Genomic DNA, 18,218 nt, shown 5'->3' with positions numbered 1-18,218 from the left:
CCTTTTCATGCACAGAGTGGTGAGAATGAGGAATGAGTTGACAGCTAAAGTGGTGAATACAGGATCAATGGTGACATTTAAGTAAAGTCTGGATAGGTACATAGATAGGAGGGGTATTGTTCAGGTGCAGGTCATGGGGTTCAGCAGGATAATAGTTTGGCACAGACTAGATGGGCTGAAGGGCCTGCTTCTGCACTCTAGTATCCCATGGTTTTACAGGTAAAGATAAAGTTTCCATTATTGTCACATACTACTACATTTAGAATGTATTATACATGAAATTCTTTGACTTTTGGCTAATGTATGCAGAGTCGCTTCTTTGTCCAGCACCCTTTGTCCAGCAGTGACTGCATTTAAATAATGCACTTAATTGGTTTTTATCACTTTGGTCCAGGGAGGCACAACATAAATCCAAGTTTTCTTTTCTTTCATTATTTTGCACAGGTCATTGCTGATGTACCCAACCATGAAGTGGAAAAATTAATCCAATAAATGTAAGTGGATGTGAATCAAACTCATGACTGTCTGAGTGTGATCCAAAGGTTTTTTTTTCAACTTCCTAACTATAAATGGATAACCAATGGTGAAACAATGTAAGCAATGTGAGAACCCATCCACAGCGCCTGCGATCGGGACAGGGGTTCGAATCCCGCGCCGTCTGTAAGGAGTTTGTATGTTCTTCCTGTGTCTCCATGAGTTTTCCCCTGGGACTCTGGCTTCCTCCCATCATTTGAAACGTACTGGGGGTGTGGGTTAATTGGGGTGTGGGAAATTGAGTGAGACGGACTCGTGGTCAAATGGCCTGTTACCATGCTGTATGTCTAAATTTTAAAGTAGTTTCATTGTAAGATAGAACAAGCAAAATAGAGAAAAAAAAAAATCGCAACACAATAAAAATAGAAGGAATCACTTTGGCTTTTGAGCCAACAACTTTATTTAAGATGATGGTAGCTTATCGGATTGAATGCGACTTTGCATTCCCATCTATTGGCAATAGTCTTTCACCTCAATGCATCCACCTCACCTTAGAAATATTCTGACCTGGCTTCCATTGCCCTTTGAGAGAGTTTCAATTGGCCTTTGCGAAAAATGTTACATTATCTCTGACTCGTAAGTTCTAGACATTCTCACAAGAAAAATACATTCTCTGTTCTTCATCCTGCCAGGGCTTCTCGTGGTGTTGAGTTTCAATCATCACCTATTACCTTTTAAAACTCAAAAACCTACCTTTCATCAAAAGGCAACATTCCCCTTCCAAGTGGAGTGAAACAAGAAAATCTGCTGATGCTGGAGTCGAGTGAAATGCACAAAGGTGCTGGAGAAACTCATCAGCATCCACAGAAAGTAAAAGGTGATCAACGTTCTGGGCCAGAGACCTTCATCAGAATTTTACCATTTCCAAGTATTAGTTTAGTAAATTTTCTCTGAAATGCTCAACCCTCCAGAAATAAGGGGTACCCTGTACGCAGTATTTCAAGTATGGTCTCACCAATGCCTCATCTTGCTGAAACAATTAGTTCTGAATAATAGGGCACTGGGAGTGTGATGACATTTTTACAAGCAGCTCCCGGCTGATCTTGTCCTCTCCATCAGAATTAGAATCAGGATTCATTATCACGAACAAGTCACAAAATGTGGTGTTTTGTGGCAGCATCACAGTGTAAACATTCATATTATAGCCATCTTATGACATTATTATAAAAAATAAAATATCAATTATAGGGCACGAAAAGTAAGGCAGTCACGAATACCATTCTACTCTCACCTCTCCACTCTAGCACTTGCAGGATTTACCAATCGCTCTCTCTCTCTACTATGTTTTACTTGCCATACTATGCATAGAATATCTAGCTGGACTACTAACAAACCAAACTTTCTCACTTAGCTATGGTACATGTATTGATAATCCTGAACTTCGACTTGCCTTAGGAACACATTCCTATCTGATCCCCACAACCTTGGATTCCCTTTGTATCCAAAATCTATTATTCACATCATTGAACTCAATAAATGGAGCATCACTAAGGTAGAGAATTCCAAAGATGTCTCCTCAACTCATTTTTAAATAGTAAATCACTTATCCTGAGATAATGGCTTGCTATTTAAGCCTCTGAGCATGTTAATATCTCACAGAAACTGCTATGCCCCAATGAGATTACAGGTAAACCCCACTTATTTATTGAGAATTAGTCAAAAATAATACCCCCCTGTGGTGCAATGTTAGCCAGAATCAGACGTACACAAAGATAAAGACTGTACAACAGGCTTTAATCCACAAAGACTTCCACAGAGCCAGGCTGGCTGTGGCTGCAGCAACTCTAAGTGAGGCCTTGGGAGACAAGCGCAGATTTATATCCCAGAAGGTGATTGACACCCAAATGGGCGGGGCTTGATCCATTCAGGCCGACTGATTGACAAGCCGACCAGGTTGTTGTCCTGTCCCCTTACACACCTGCAGGTACAGAGGTTTCCCCCTGCAGTAGGCTGGTGGTGTACCACCACCGCCCCCACCACCCTTTTTGTTGAATTCGATTCCAGATCTCAACAGCTCCTCTCTTCAATTTTCCTTTTTTCCTTCTCTCTTTTCTTTCTCCTGTCCTTTTTTTCTTTCTTCTTCCTTCATTTTACTTTTCTTCATATATTTAGGGTATTGTCTGGGGGGAGACGGGATAAGGGTTATATTGGAAAACACACATCATTTATTAATTTATTTATCTGTGATGTTATCTTTTGATACTTTGTTGATAAAAATCAAAATAAAATATTTAAAAAAATTAATACACAATTAATTTGTCCCAATATTTACTCGCACAAGACGAATTCACGTTAAGCGATGAATAGAATCAATGGGAATAATTACAATGACTCCACATTCTTTCAGACTGTCCACCAAAACTTTAAAAAAAATGTTTTAAAAACAATTTTTAGCTGCATATAATGCCAAAACTGTTAAGGTTAATAAAAATGCTTTTTTTAAAATTTATTTCATAATTACATTTCTTTTTAAAAATATTTGTCCAAAGTTGACTAAACAGATTTTTTTTTCCTCTCATTATACAATTTCCTCTAGCTAGCCATTGCTTTTTTCTAAATGACTGTGGACGTCCAAGCTTCTTTCCATGTTAGGATTGACATTTAGATAAGAAAATCTTTGGCAGCTTTAACAATTTCAAATCCTTTTTTGAGACATTTCTGGAAATTTTGCAGGAGCATTTTTTTTAACCAGCGCGAGCAGCTTCCCCTGTAATTCTTACGTTGTGTAATCCTGTTCGATGCTTAAAGTGGTCAAAGCAACCTAGGCTTGCAGCAAAAATTTCCGTATCCCCCTTGAAATTTATTTTCTTTAAGCATCAAAAAGTTGCTTAAAGCTTTGGCTTGAATGTTTGAGCCCAAAGTGGTATTCGCTTTTGGGTGCAATCTTCAGTCCTAAGATGAAGTAACTGTTCCACCTCAATCATTAATGGACTTCTGTATTGAGTAATTTGCATGCTTAGAGAAACTGATGCAACTTTACCTTGTTTTTTATATTCGTGCTTCTTATTTAAAATTGTGTGTACCATTGACTCATTGTAGCCCAGATCGTGTCCGATTTTCACAATGCTGGCACCCTCTTCATGCCGTTTAATAACTTAACTTTTCTTCTAAAGTAATTGCTTTTCTTTTCCCTTTAATATCACTGTCAGATTCTTTTCCACAATGTCTTTTATCCACATTTAATAAGGAGCGCACACAGAGTCTGACTGTCATTTGCATATATTTTATTTAGGGCCATTCACACGACCTACTTGTAACTCGTGTTTTGCAGAAAGATCTTGCGGCAACTGAATAATTACATGGGTAAAACAGGAAATGGTTGCAGTTTTCCAAATCGTGGGAACTGAATTTCACGTTGATTAATGTGGGTTTGCCTGTACTTGTTCATACTGATCTTACTTAACCCCAGTTTTTCCATCAGCAGAACCAATCCAACAAATAATGAAGCACACTTTCTTGGGCGAATATACCTTCTTTGGGTACGGAGATTATTAACTGCATAAAACCCTCCAAATGAGGTTTCAGACAGAGTTATAGATCATGGAAACAAACTCTGCAACCCAGCAAGGCTGCATTAACCTTCAGCCATTCAGGAAACTAACCTACATACATCACATTTTGTTCATTGCACATTCCCATCAATTCCTGCCAGATTCTTCCACTTATCTGCACATTAGTGACAATTTATAGTGGCCAATCAACTGACCAACATGCACATATTTGAGATGCGGGAGGAAACTGGAACCTCGTGAGGCAGTGCCATAGCTGGGGGTGGGGGAAGTGAATACTCCCCCTGAGCACATTTTTCAAAAGTGGCACCTTCCCCTCCCTCCCCACCCTGCTCCAACATGGCTACCTCCCTGCTCCGATCGAACGCTGCCAAAAAGACAGCGCGGGCTGCCATTCAACCACTGACTCCATATCGTGGAACCTTTTTTATGTGCTCGCTCCCCCTAACGTTAGAACCTGGCTACGCCCCTGCGACAAAACCCACCCAGTCAGGAAGTATGTACAAAATCCACACTGACAACACCAGAGGGGAGGATTATATACCACTGCTGAAACTGTGAAGTGACAACTCTACTAGTTGCACCACTGAGGCTCATCTAAGCCCTGTACAATTTTACAGGACATAAGTACTTTTGTTCTCTGCATCCTTTGCAATGAAAGGCAATGTATCATTGTCTCCTTAACTGCTTCCACGTACCTATGGATTACTTCCCAACTTTCAGGAATTGGCACTTTAAGACCTCTCAGCAGACCAACATTCATTAATTTCTCAATGAGAAACATTCTATTCTTCATGCCAAGTTCATGACCTCACATTTCCACATTTTATTTCATCTACTACCCTCTTCTCAACTCGCTCAACCTGCTCACATCCCTTTGCAAACATTCTGTGTCCTTCTCAAATCATAAATATATTCCTCAATGCTTAGCATTTACAAAACTATTAGCACATTCAAAATTTGATTGGAACCAATGAAAGAGAGCAATTTTAAGTAACTTTACACTCTAACAACATACACCAATTCTTACCTTCCAATTGCCATAATAATTTGTATTCTCTCAGTCCTCGAACAGTATGATTTTTATGAACTATTAAAATGCAGAGACCAGAGGAAATGTTCTAAAAGGCTATTTTCTTTTTTTTTTCATTTTATATATTCTTATAGATGAGAGAGTATAAGAATTACAGTTTGAAACAACATGAGGCCATTTGGTGCATTCCTCCTGAACTAGTTCCTTATTAATGCTTTGACAATAGTGTCCACATTCCTGCACTTTTTCCCATGGTGGAATTATTTTCTTATTTTACTCTCATTTATTAATCCCATTTGTGTTTGAAATGCTACAATTGAATATGCCACCACCACACTTTTAATGATATCACAGATCACAAATAGCCTCCAAAGAAATCTTTCTTTATGTAACCATTAATCTATATCCTCTGGTCACTGACTGCATGTTAATTGTAGCTCATCCTCTGCAATTACAACCGATACTTCCAGAACAATCCCCTTCAGATCCATAAAGTTAGACCTATGCACGGTTCTCCTTTCCGCATCTATTTCAACCTTCGCATTGTTTTGATCACTCTGCCCCAAAAGTTTTCTGACTGAAAAATGAAATCTTCATCCTTCTAGACTTAGCAGTTAGACTTTATTTTAAAATATTCATTTCCTTATACATTTTGGACACTTTAATTTATTCCATTGTATTGTGAGTTTGATTTCTGTCTTTGGCAGAACTTGTTAATTTTTGTTTGAGCATGCCTTTTCCCATCAGTCGATGTTTTTGAACTGTTTACAATAGATGGGTTTCACCATCTTTTTCAGAAATATAGGGGAATAATTGAAAGTTAATTAGGATGGAACAATGGGCGAAGTGGTAAAATTATCATAAATTATTCTGGAATAGATACAACTTTTAATTTATTGCGGAAAAGCAAACTGCTGAATTAACACAAGAAAGTGTTTCAAAACTGCACCTGCAAGGCATTAGCAAGGGTGTTGGACAGTAATCCTTCAACTACAGAAAAGCACAGATAGGGAAACAAGGATTCTGCATCACATGAGTGGCACAATGCAAATTATTTTTTACAGGCTCTCTCCACTGAAGGCAAATAAGCAATGGCAGGTTATGGCTTGATTCCAACAGTGCTTTTGCACAGGTCTCAATTTTGCAGCTACGCAAAGTTCCAAAAATAGTCATTCTAAGAACTGTGAATTAAGAAATGTTTCTCATCTTTATTTATCCTACTACAACCTCTAGTTTTCCAAACATATAACTGCGTTTCATCATCCACTTAATGCAAAAAAAAATCCCGCACTGTCTGTAAGGAGTTTGTACTTTCTTTCATGTCAGCAAGGTGCTCCAGATGCCTCCTGTCGTTCAAAATGTTCTAGGAGTGTAGGTTAATTATGGTGGCATGAATTTGTGGACCAAAACAACCTGTTACTGTACAGTGTCTCTATATTTTTTTTAAATTAATCATTCTATAATTTTTGTAGTTTGATCTGGCCTTCTACAAGGCAACTTCCTTTGCTCACTATTGTTGGGAGTGTCTTTAAGTACTTTTATCCCAAATTCTTGTAAATCGCTTTGACTCTTTCCACCTTTAAAACCAATTGGAAACCACCTTTCAATATTAATAACTCTCCAAGCATTGCTTTTAATTGTTTTGCCTTCTGAAAAACCTGGCCTGCTATCCCACATTAATGGCAGCACATAAACAGAGATTATTACATTGGATGACCAGAATGTTCGATAAGTTTAATGTTTTCACATAGCTTTGCAAGCACATAAAGTACAAAACAATTATCCCTGTAACTTGATTCCTTTGGGATTTACTGTAACTTTGACTTCTTTGCAGAAGAAGCTGGATCATGATGAAATGTACATTTCAGAATTACTGTCCCTACGCCCCCTTATTTATGCTGATGTTAGTATTACAAAATCTAATTTTATAAGATCATGATGAAAATGCTTTAAAATTTTTAAAGATTTAAATGTAGACATACAGCACGGTAACAAGGCCCTTTAGGACCACGAGCCCTTGCCGCCCAAATGAACCCAATTGACCTACAACCCCCTGGTATGTTTTGAACAGTGGAAGGAAACCGGGGCACCTGGAGGCAACCTACACAGACACAGGATGGATGTATAAACTCCTTACGGACAGCCATGGATTCAAACCCTGGTCACTGGCGCTCTAACCACGTTGTGCTAGCCGCTACACTAACCATGCCACCCCATGGCTTTGCAGCAAGAAGCAAGAATGATCCTCTCTATAGGAGTGAAATGAAAGTCTGATCATCTTTCATGTAGTTACGCTGCAATTAAAATTTGTAGAAATTCCTGTTTAATTTATACTGTACTTAATTGTGAGGGAAAGGTCAGGGAACTAAACCAATCAAGCAACCTCATGGATATACATATCTAATTTTATCCTCTTCTACTGGTTCATTGATCTTTTATTAAATCAATACATTCATCAGCCCAAATGTGAAATTCATACTTGCTAGAGGAGTACACTCATCTTCTTTATGCTTGTAAATGATTTATGATGCTTTGACTAGATAATAGAGAGATTGGACAAAAAATAATGTAGTGTAAGTAATGTACCAAAATATTTCAATAAGATACCACCTTGTAGATTACTGAAGGTGACAGTGATTTTCAAGCTTCCCCCTGAACTCACATTCCACTTTAAGCAATCCCCTTGCCACAAGAGATTACTTAAAGTGGAAGGTGAGTGGGAATAAAAAGTTTGGAAACCACTATTTTAATCGTACCTAATTGGCTCGTTATGTGCACGGTTTCATAACTCCAAAGGAAATGGGCCAATGACAATTTGTCTCAGGCCAAATATTTCAGTAACAATTGGGTCTAGACCAGTGGTTCTCAACCTTTTTTCTCCCCCTACTCACGTAGCACTTCAAGTAATCCCTTAATAATCACAGAGCACCTATAGTATAGGATTAATTAAAGTAAGATTGTGAGTCTAAAAACCACAGGTGCAGAGTTAGGGAAATATAGTATGATGGGCACCTATTGGCTTTGAGACAGAAATGGTTAATGGTATGGATGCTGCAGAGAAATAGATCAGAGATCAATCCATAGTACCTTAAGAGTGGCAGAGATGATCACTGGAGTCTCCTACCCACCCCCCCCGCCCCCCCAATTCCCCATTGACATGATTGACCAGGATCATTTTCTGAAGAGGATGCTGTAAATAAAAACCTTCTGGAAAGAGACACAGGGGAATCAGAGGCAGGAGCCACCAGCCTCAGAAACAGTTTCTTCCCACTGGCAATAAGTCCAAAGAAATATTAACTTCACTTATTTATGAATATATTTATTTATTTGTATATATGAATACTTGTCTTGCATATGCATTGTTTGTCTGTATGTGTGTTACACCTGGTTCTATGTCTGCATGTTTTACACCGAGGACCAGAGAATGCTCTTTCATCGGGTTATACTTGTGCAATCTGACGACAATAAACTTGACTTGACGAGCAAACAGATAATGGTGAAGGCTAACAACAGAGTGATAGAAGATAGGATGTGGGTTATCAAGATTCAGATAAATCTCTAACTTTCATAAATATTGCATAATTAAAAACAAAATTTATGGCTTACTTAAAATTTAAGAGCAGGGACATACTAAGCTAACATGGCAGGGCTGTATGTAAGTACATTTATTAATAAATTGATGGTTAGATTGTAATTTGAAAATAATTTTAATGCAGCAAGAATACAATACCATATTTTCACGAATGCTAGAAGGCCAAATGTTACTTAAAAAACAAGAATTTAAATGGAGTGGAGGAATACACAAATATTGAACTTCAAACATACAAGTACTAAAAAGAGTGACCCAGGGTGAAAAGACCATTAACAAACACAAATCAGAGTTCTGTTTCTGAAGAATCAAATTAAAATTTATGCAAAAATTATCTAGTCTATCTATGGCCGCTCCTGAAAGTCTCTACACAATTTTAGTTACTCTAATTGAGAAAAATACAGAAGTATTAAAGTGTATGTAAAAACAAAGTTATAAGGGTGGTATGAGAAATGAGGGTTACAGCTATCAGAAATGGGTAGATTTCTTTAATCTTGAATAGGAAATCCAAACGGAAACCCAATATTTTGCATCAAAATCATGGACATTTTTAATATAGTAGAAGATCAAGTAGCTTGGTTGGCATAGCAATTAGCACAATGCTATTAGAATGCCAGCAATCAGGTTTGAATCTGGGGCAGTCTGTAAGGAGTTTATACATTCCCTCCTTGACCTGCATAGGTTTTACCCAGGTGCTTCAGTTTCCCTTCACCCTCTAAAACATTTTGGGATTGGTCAGGTAATTAGCTGTAATTGGGAGACACAGGTTTCAATGGCTGGTATAGTCTTCCACCTTGTGGTAGATAGGCAAGTATATAAATATTTCCATTGGGGGAAGGGAAAATCAGAAGGTTACCTATACTAAGAAGTCACCGAAGAATTAGGAGAAAATAAATTTATTCTTCCATCGAGTAGTCTATGACAGCCATTCTCAATGGGAGGCACAGTACATTTAAGTAAAAGTCTTGTTTTCTTTTTTACCTCACTTAACATAAAAATATATTTTTTATTTTTTATGTAGTCAGGAGGAGAGAAGGACAGAAGAAACCAAAAGTTGGCTGCTTCACAGGGAAGGAGATCCATAAAATTTGAACAGAGTCCCAGGCAGGTCACAGCCAAACAAAAGGTTGAGAATGGCTGGTTGATTGAACTGGCTACTCATTGAGAAGATGAAATAAGGGTGGAAGTTGGAAAGCAAACATGAAATGTGATCGTATAGTGTCACATTAAGGGAAGATAGGAGGAGGTAAGAGTGGAGAATAAATTTTGCATGGATTACACTGATCAGTTAACATCTGTGGTGATTATTGTAATAATTTATGCACTACATATTAGCCCGCTAAGGCCCCAAACAATGAAACAACAGCACATTTTCATTATGTGTGAGACATCTCCAGATTCACCTTAAATTGTAAATATTGTATTCAGTGTCCTTATTCAGTGCCCGAGGGGTTAATTTGAGTGAAATAGACAAATCATTGTTGGGTGGGTTACAGACCAATCACTGATATTATGAAGAGTAAAATTTTATGTTTAGGCCTGATTTTGAGTAACATGAAAGTGTTAAAGTTGAAAAGTTTGGCATGCCATGCAACAGTGATAGACAGATTAAAATACTGCAGCTGTATATGCAATGTATTTGGACCTGCAGAGGCTAAATAATCCCCTCCAGATGATAATGAAGCCAAAAAATCTCCATGGACTCTTTCCACAAACACCATATAATCAAAATCTGAAATGTCTGCAATGTATCGAGATGTTTAAAACATTCAAGTTAAAATGCTTGCAACAACCAAAAAAATATTTGAATGGATTTAAACTTTATTAACATCTCTTACACACTTACTCTAAAAGTTGGATTCACTATAAGAGAATAAATAAATACCCTCCGAATCAATTTTACACTTGCTGCTTTCAGACTGGTGACTCATTCCTGGATCTCACTAAAAGATCATAAGGCAACAAATGTTTCCTCAACTAACCCAAGCTCCTTATTAAGTATGTGCAGCAGATTATAATAAAATATCATTTATAGAAAGTTTTAGGTAACTAAGGTCTTGATACAAATGTTTGTGAATATTAATGTATGAACATAGATTTGTTAATTTCTTTACTTTTCAGAGCAGCAATCCATTTAAAGTAAACAGTTGTGCTTTCAATTTAAAAATTATTATTATTTGAGCACCGTAACTATAAGTACTGAGCCCTGAAGCTACCTTCTGAATGTTGAAAGGCATGGACAGAGTAGATATAGAAAGGGTCGTTTCCCAAAGGTGGTTGTGGAGGTCAGGACACTGGGTGCATTTAAGGCAGAGATTCTTGATTAGCTAGGGTGTCAAGGTTATGGCGGGGGGTGGGGGGGGGGGATGGGGGGGAGAGGCCGGGCAGTGGGGTTGAGTGAGAAAATGGATCAGCTCATGATTTAAATGGTAGGGCAGACTTGATGGGCTGAATCGCTTAGTTCTGTTCCTATGTCTTATTTGATGTTTAGATTCAGTTCTTTCCTCATAAACAAAAAAAAAAATCAATTTTATCATTGTGTTAAGTTAAAAATATTTTGGTTCAATTAAGAGAAGGTTGGATGTGTACATGGAGGTGAGGGGGTTGGAGGGTTATTGGCGGAGAGCGAGAAGTTTGAACTAGTGGAGTTGTTCTAGTGAACCAGTGCAGACTCAAAAGGCCGACATGGCCTGTTTCTGCTCCGTAAATGGTTATATATAGTACTGAATAAAGACTTTATCAAATGTTATGGTCACATAGAAAGCTACAGCACAGAAAACAGGCCATTTGGCCCCTCTAGACTGTGATGAAAACATCATACCATAAGTCCCACTGATCTGCACCCATTCTATACCTCCAGATCGCTCCCATCCATGTATCTATCCAGTTTAATTTAAAAACTTAAGAATGAGCCTGCATTTACCATGTCAAATGCCAACTTGTTCCACACTCCCACCACTCTGAGTGAAAACATTCACCCTAATGTTCCCCCTAAACTTTTCCCCTTTCACCATAAAGTCACGTCTTCTTGTATTTACGTTTCCTAATCTAAGTGGAAAGAGCCTACAAGCATTTACTCTGTCTATACCCCTTATAATTTTATACATCTCTATCAAATCTCCACTCATTCTTCTACACTCCAAGGAATAAAGTCCTAACTTGTTTAATCTTTCCCTGTAACTCAACTCCTGAAGACATGGCAATGAACGCCCTGGTAAATCTCCTCTGCACTCTTTCAATTTTACTAATATCGTTCCTGTAGTTTTGCAACCAGAACTGCCCACAATACTCCAAATTTGCCCTCACTAATATCTTATACAACCTCACCATAACATCCCAACTCCCGTACTCAATACTTTGATTTATGAAAGCCAAGATACCAAAAGCATCTTTCTTCACAACCTTGCAGAGGCTAGTGGACTCAGTAGAAAAAGATCATTGTGGGGGGTGGGGGGGGGCTCTCTTCTTATCATGAAGGACATCTACAACACTCAATGCAGGAGAAAGGCAATAAACATTGTGAAGGACTCCACAGACCCCTCAAGTAAACTGTTCACTCTTCTGTCATCTGGTAGGAGGTACTGCAGCACTAGGGCCCTTGTGTCCAGATTGGGCAACAGTTTTTTTTCCCTCCAGGCCATCATACTCCTGAATTCCCCAAACATATATGAATACTTCGGTACTGGACTTTTACAATATATGTCTTAATATTTAATATTTTATGTGTTTAATTTCTATTTTAACATATTTATGTAAATGTGCTCAGTGCTCCTGGAGAAATGTTATTTCATCTTTACTGTGTGAGCATGGCATGAATGATAAATAAAGGTGGCAACTTGACTTGACCACTTTCTGTCTTCTCCCATTCAGCCAATTTCGAATCTAGTTTACAACCTCTCCATGGATATCTTCCGAACTAACCTCCCACATGGTACCTTGTCAAAGGCCTTATTAAAATACACGTAGACAACATTCACAGTCTTTCCTTCATCTACTTTCTTGGTAACCTCCTCAAAAAACTCTATAAGATGTGTTAAACACGACCTACCACGCTCAAAGCCATGCTGACTATCCATAATCAGCCCTTGGCTGTCCAAATACTGGTATATCCATTCTCTCAGAATACCCTCCAATCATTTACCTACCATTGACGTCTGGCTCACCAGCTTGTAATTTCCTGGTTTACTTTTGGAGCTTTTTTTTTAAACAATGGAACAACATGAGGTACCCTCCAGTCCTTCAACACCTTACCCACAGTTAAAGATATTTTAAATAATTATTTTCAAGGACCACTATAATTTCTACACTTGTCTCCCTCAAGGTCCAAGGGAATATCATGTCAGGCCCAGGGAATTTCTCTATCTTTATTTGCTATAAGGCAGCAAGAACCCCTCCTCTTTTATCTCTGTATATTCCATGCCACTACTGCTGGTTTCCCTTCCTTCCTCGCACATTATGCCAGTTTCCTGTGCAAACACTGATGCATAAAAACTGTTTAAGATCTCCTCCATCTCATGAAGCTCCACACAGAGACAACCACTCTGATCTTCAAGGGAACCAATTTTGTCCCTTATTATTCTTTAACTCTTAATATACTTATAGAAAACTTTTGGGTTTACCTTCACATTATCTCCCAAAGATATCTCTATTTGCCTTCCTGATTTTTTGTCTTAAGTATTTTCTTACATCTTCAACTACCTCATATGTTCCTTGTTGCCTATACCTTCTATACACCTCTCCCTTCTTCTTAACCCTCGTAAACCAAGGTTCCCTATGTCTGCCTTTAATGCTGACAGAAACATACAAACTCTATACTCTCAAAATTTCACCTTTGAAGGTCCTCCACTTACCTGGCACATCCTTGTCCTAAAATAACTTACCCCAAATCCATGCATTCTAGATCTTTTCTCATTTCTTCAAAATTGGCCTTTCTCCAATTTACAAACTCATCCTGCGGCCCAGAACCTATCCTTCTCCATAAATAACTTGAAATAAATGGAATTATGATCACTGGACCCAAAATGTTCTCCTACACATACTTCTGTCACATGTCCTGTGTCATTTCCTAATAGGAGATCCATTATTGCACTCTCTCTAGTTCCTACACATACTTCTGTCATATGTCCTGCGTCATTTCCTAATAGAAGATCCATTATTGCACTCTCTCTAGTTGATAACTCATATACATTGATTTATTAAGCTTTCCTGAACACATATGACAAACTCCAAGCTATCCAGCCCTTTTACAGTATTGGAGTCTCAGTCAATATGTGGAAAGATAAAATCTCCTACTATCACAATACTCCACCGGCCATAAGAACGATGCCACACATGATGGCCAGGAGTTGGACTTGGTTGTCAGAGGCTGTTTCAGGTGCACATCATGAAGACCATTTGGGTAGCAATGGGAGCTTGTCCCCACTGCCACCCTTCGGCTATGACAACCTTTAGAGTTTGCTCAAAATATAGCCACTGAAATTACATTATGCGTGTACAACTGATTTGGTATTTTTAAATGGATCACTGCTTTGTTAAAACAGCAAGCAACAAAATCTTATAGTGTTGGTATGTTAATACTCTCATAGTGTCATTTAAAGTCATGGCTGTTTAAACACCTAAGGGCTTCATTAAATTGTTTCGATGGGTGTTAATTGCTCCTTATGTTTGTTGATGATCAGTATATACGTAGTTTCAAAATCCAAGTCAAAGTTGGAAGTAAGCAATGCATAGATGTGTGCTTCACCAAGGGCAGTAATTGTTTGATGGTATTGTATCCAATACAGGTAAGTCCATGCAAATGATTTCTTGAAATGTTTAATTTCCCTGTTGCAATTTTTTTTCAAAACTTTTGTCAGAACTTCGTGTTGTATAATTGTGCACAGGAACAGAATAAATAATTCCTCATTCTATAATGTACTCCTGCTTTAGAGTTTCTTTGGGTGTGTTTCCTTGTTGATTCTCAAACAGGGAAGTCCTTTTTCTTCTTGTTCTTGATACTTAAACATCCAAAGGAGATTACTTATGTATACATAAAATAATAAAATGAGATTACAGTCTTTGTTATCACACTACACAATTTTGTTTCATAAATGCCAACATAATTTGTGCTATGTCAACACCAAATAATTATTAATTTCCCAATGACTAAAAACCCATATGATTTATTATATATTCTAAGCCCTGATCTATTTTTCGGCCTGTAAAAATTATTGTGGCTTTATCACTCAAAGTACAGCAGCATGGTGAGCACCACATTATTACAACACCAGCAGGTTCTAATCCAACGCAGTCTATACCTTCCCCCGGTGCCTGTATGGCTTTTCTTTTGGTGCCCCAGTCTTCTCCAAAACATATGGGTTTTGTAGGTTAATTGGGGCAGCACAAGTTCATGGGCTGGAAAGGATGTTACTGTGCTGTAGTTTAAAACAATATTTGTACTTTGGTCAATCTGATATTGTAAAAATGCAACTTCGCAGGGAGCATGAAGTTCTCTGCCACGATAGGTTAAATCTAGAGGATGGTCATGATCATATGGGCACCAGGGTGAAGGAGTCCGTGGTGAGAATGGCACTAGTGGGAGACCCAATATTTCTAAGGCATTGTAAAGTGACACATTTTCCTTCCCTCCCCACACCACCCTGCTTCTAAATGGTTGAAGGTGTTTCTTCATGATTCTTGCAATTCTTTTGTCTGTAGATATGATACAGATTGGTTGTCTCTTCTAGTTCTTCACGTTCTCACTCCTGTTTGGGGCATTTTCAAGTGGGAATTCACATTGTGTTACTTTGCATTGACCTTTACTTGAATGTGGCTAAAATCCATTGTCATTGACCTTCAATATATTTCACCAGAAGGTCGACACCTTTCATTGTGTTTCAGTGCCATGAAAGCACTTTGGCAAAAGTACTGTTGCACTGGAATAAGCTCATCATAAAATATCATGTGAACATATGGAATCCAATAAGAAGTTAACATCTCCACAACTATTCTCTTATTTTACATTTTATCACGTATAAACAGCTGAGCTCATATTTCCTGATTCATCAACCCATTTCCTGTGTTGTCTAATCTGATTTACTATATACAGAAGGTTTCACATAATTGCCTTACACAGGGAGGCAGCTGGCCTTTGGCTTCTGCAGAAAATTTGCTCTCTGGAAGGACAAGCAAATCAACACAAGTGTGCTCTCCCATTCCCAATGTCTTGTATATTGAGATCCAAGACAAACAAGGACATTATAAGACTATGCAGTACGCCGGAGACCAGATACCTAAAAGAAACTCCACTCCAAGCTTTGACAAAGGAGGAGATTAGCAGGCAAAATGATTCAAAATTCCCACAGGTGAGCCTCAGGCTCATCACCAGTCAGGAAACATTCAGGGTGGCTTTGAGATGCTAGAAGCACATAGAAGCCTTGAGAGACCAGTGGAAGATGCCCACCACATCCCACCCTGTTGGAACCCAGGTGTTCCACTGAAGGAACAATCTATGGTTTCTACGTTAAACTCATCAGTCAAATAAAATTCTACTAAAACCAAATGGGAATTAGTCATCCTTAATCCTGTGAGTTTGACCAAAAAGAGAATTAAAGGTTGCTCATCATTTAAACAATCCAAATTGAGGATGAAATCCTGCAAAGTTTTATATCATCTCAGTGACATTTCAGTAAGACATTTATATTCAGCTTACCCAGTTTCTCTTTTCCATCTCTGTACCTTTTCCAAATGGAAAACCCTCTGAAATTCTCTCCTGTATGGCTTCTTGGGAGGTCCCAATGACCACCACTTTACAGTGCCAAGATACAGGAATATTACCATCAACTTTTCCACCTCTACTTTTAAAAAAAAGTCTCCGAACTATCACCGCCAGTCCTCACCACTCACCCACAAATGCAACCCGTTGATCAAGGTGCATTTAAGACAAGAAACAGGAGTAGGCCATCGAGCCTGCTCCACCATTCAATGAGATCATGGCAGATCTGATGATAGACTCATCTCCACCTACCTGCCTTTTCCCCATATCCCCTACTATATAAAAATCTATCCAACCTGGTCTTTCTTCTCCTTCCCCGCCCCCACCCCCACCCCCCCCAGCTGAAAATGTGTTTGACAGTTCCACACTCTACGTTATCCAAAGAATGTTGTCTGATCAACTAATAGTTCCACCCATTCTGCTTTTACTTCTGACTTCCAGTATTGGCTCTCTGATCAATCACTTGCGCCAATGGCGCAGTTATCATTGCACGTTATTCAGTGCTCATGTTCAATCAGAGACAGCGACCAGGAGACACGGCTACAACGACGAGGCAATACCTCCCAGATGCTGGTCTAACCGGCATCAGGGGCGTTTGAAACTCCCACCGCCAGTGACTTGCTGACCTCAACTTCGAGCGAAAGTTAAGTGGCCACCTCACTCTCCGCTGTAACAACTTTCAAACTTTAAAATGTCTCTCTGGCGGGGTGGGTGGGGGGATCCCTTTAAGTAAGATGCTGGCATTCTCCACAATGCACGTCCCTTCCACGGTATCAGATCATTACATTCTGAACTGCCATCCAATACGTGAAAACAACTTACCGAGCGACCTGCGTTACTGAGGACACAAGATCAACCCCAAAATAACGATTTTGAAAGATTTGTTACCGGACGCTTTACATTCACCTGTCGTTTCGTGATGTTCCCGGCTGCGGACTGTGAGAAGCGAGTCGTTTGATTATTTTCTTTGGGGCGGTTCCAACGCGAGAGAGCCGTGCAGAATTCCCCCTCCCTCCTGTGGCTCAGCTCTGGGGGTTATCCAGTCCGGGAGCTCCACCACGTGGAATGCACTCCGTGCGTTCGCAACACCAGCCCCAAATGCAGCGACTGCTCGGCCAGCCTCTTTGTTGTGACCGCGACGCGAGCCCCAGCCAATTTGCAAAGCTCCGACTGGCCTCGTTGAAGTTGTGCCCGGGGAGAGGGAGGGAAGGGAAGGGGGGGGGGGGTGGGGAGTGCAACGTGTGAGCCCAGACACGAAAGCCTGGAGGCAATCCAGCCTTGGCCCCTTGCCATTGTTTCGAGGTGTGGAAAGGTTCAGTGCGGGCTGGACATCCCGGCGTCAGGCTTCTGTCAAGCGAGCCGGTTGCCAAAAGGAAAGGCTTGTCTCCGCGGCAGAAACAAACTAATTGACACCTCCCTATACATGGCGCCTCACGCTTGATCGGTTGCAGTAAATCTGCCGTCCAGCTCTGACCCGGCTGAATGGGACCGAGGAGAACACACACCACATCGACATTTATTAACTACGCGTGGTCCTCCAAATTGATCGTTATCGACCTATGTACTCTATTAGTAGATTCCACTACCTGCTTGCAACATCGCGTATTATTATTTAAATGTCCTCTTGAGTTTCCTACCAAATTTAGCATTATTTAAATGTCCTCTTGAGTTTCCTACCAAATTTATTATTATTTAAATGTCCTCTTGAGTTTCCTACCAAATTATATTTTTTTTGCAGGAAATTGATGTCAGACCTTCTCACTCACTGATTTAACTATATTCCTTTGTAATTCCACATGT

General features: G+C 39.3%; 1 long non-coding RNA gene across 1 annotated transcript; it reads right to left on the bottom strand.

The window, feature by feature from the left end:
• Positions 1–897: 897 nt before the first annotated feature.
• LOC138759998 (uncharacterized) lies at positions 898–17,868 on the bottom strand. The gene is made up of 2 exons (XR_011355316.1): positions 17,325–17,868; positions 898–2,654 (listed from the first exon to the last, which is right to left on the bottom strand). It is a non-coding gene; the product is annotated as an uncharacterized lncRNA (long non-coding RNA).
• Positions 17,869–18,218: the final 350 nt, after the last annotated feature.

Source organism: Narcine bancroftii, chromosome 4 (genome assembly GCF_036971445.1).
Source record: "Narcine bancroftii isolate sNarBan1 chromosome 4, sNarBan1.hap1, whole genome shotgun sequence".
Lineage (NCBI taxonomy): Eukaryota > Metazoa > Chordata > Chondrichthyes > Torpediniformes > Narcinidae > Narcine > Narcine bancroftii.
Note: the sequence above shows the minus strand (reverse complement) of the source record. Positions and strands in the feature narration are given on the sequence as shown.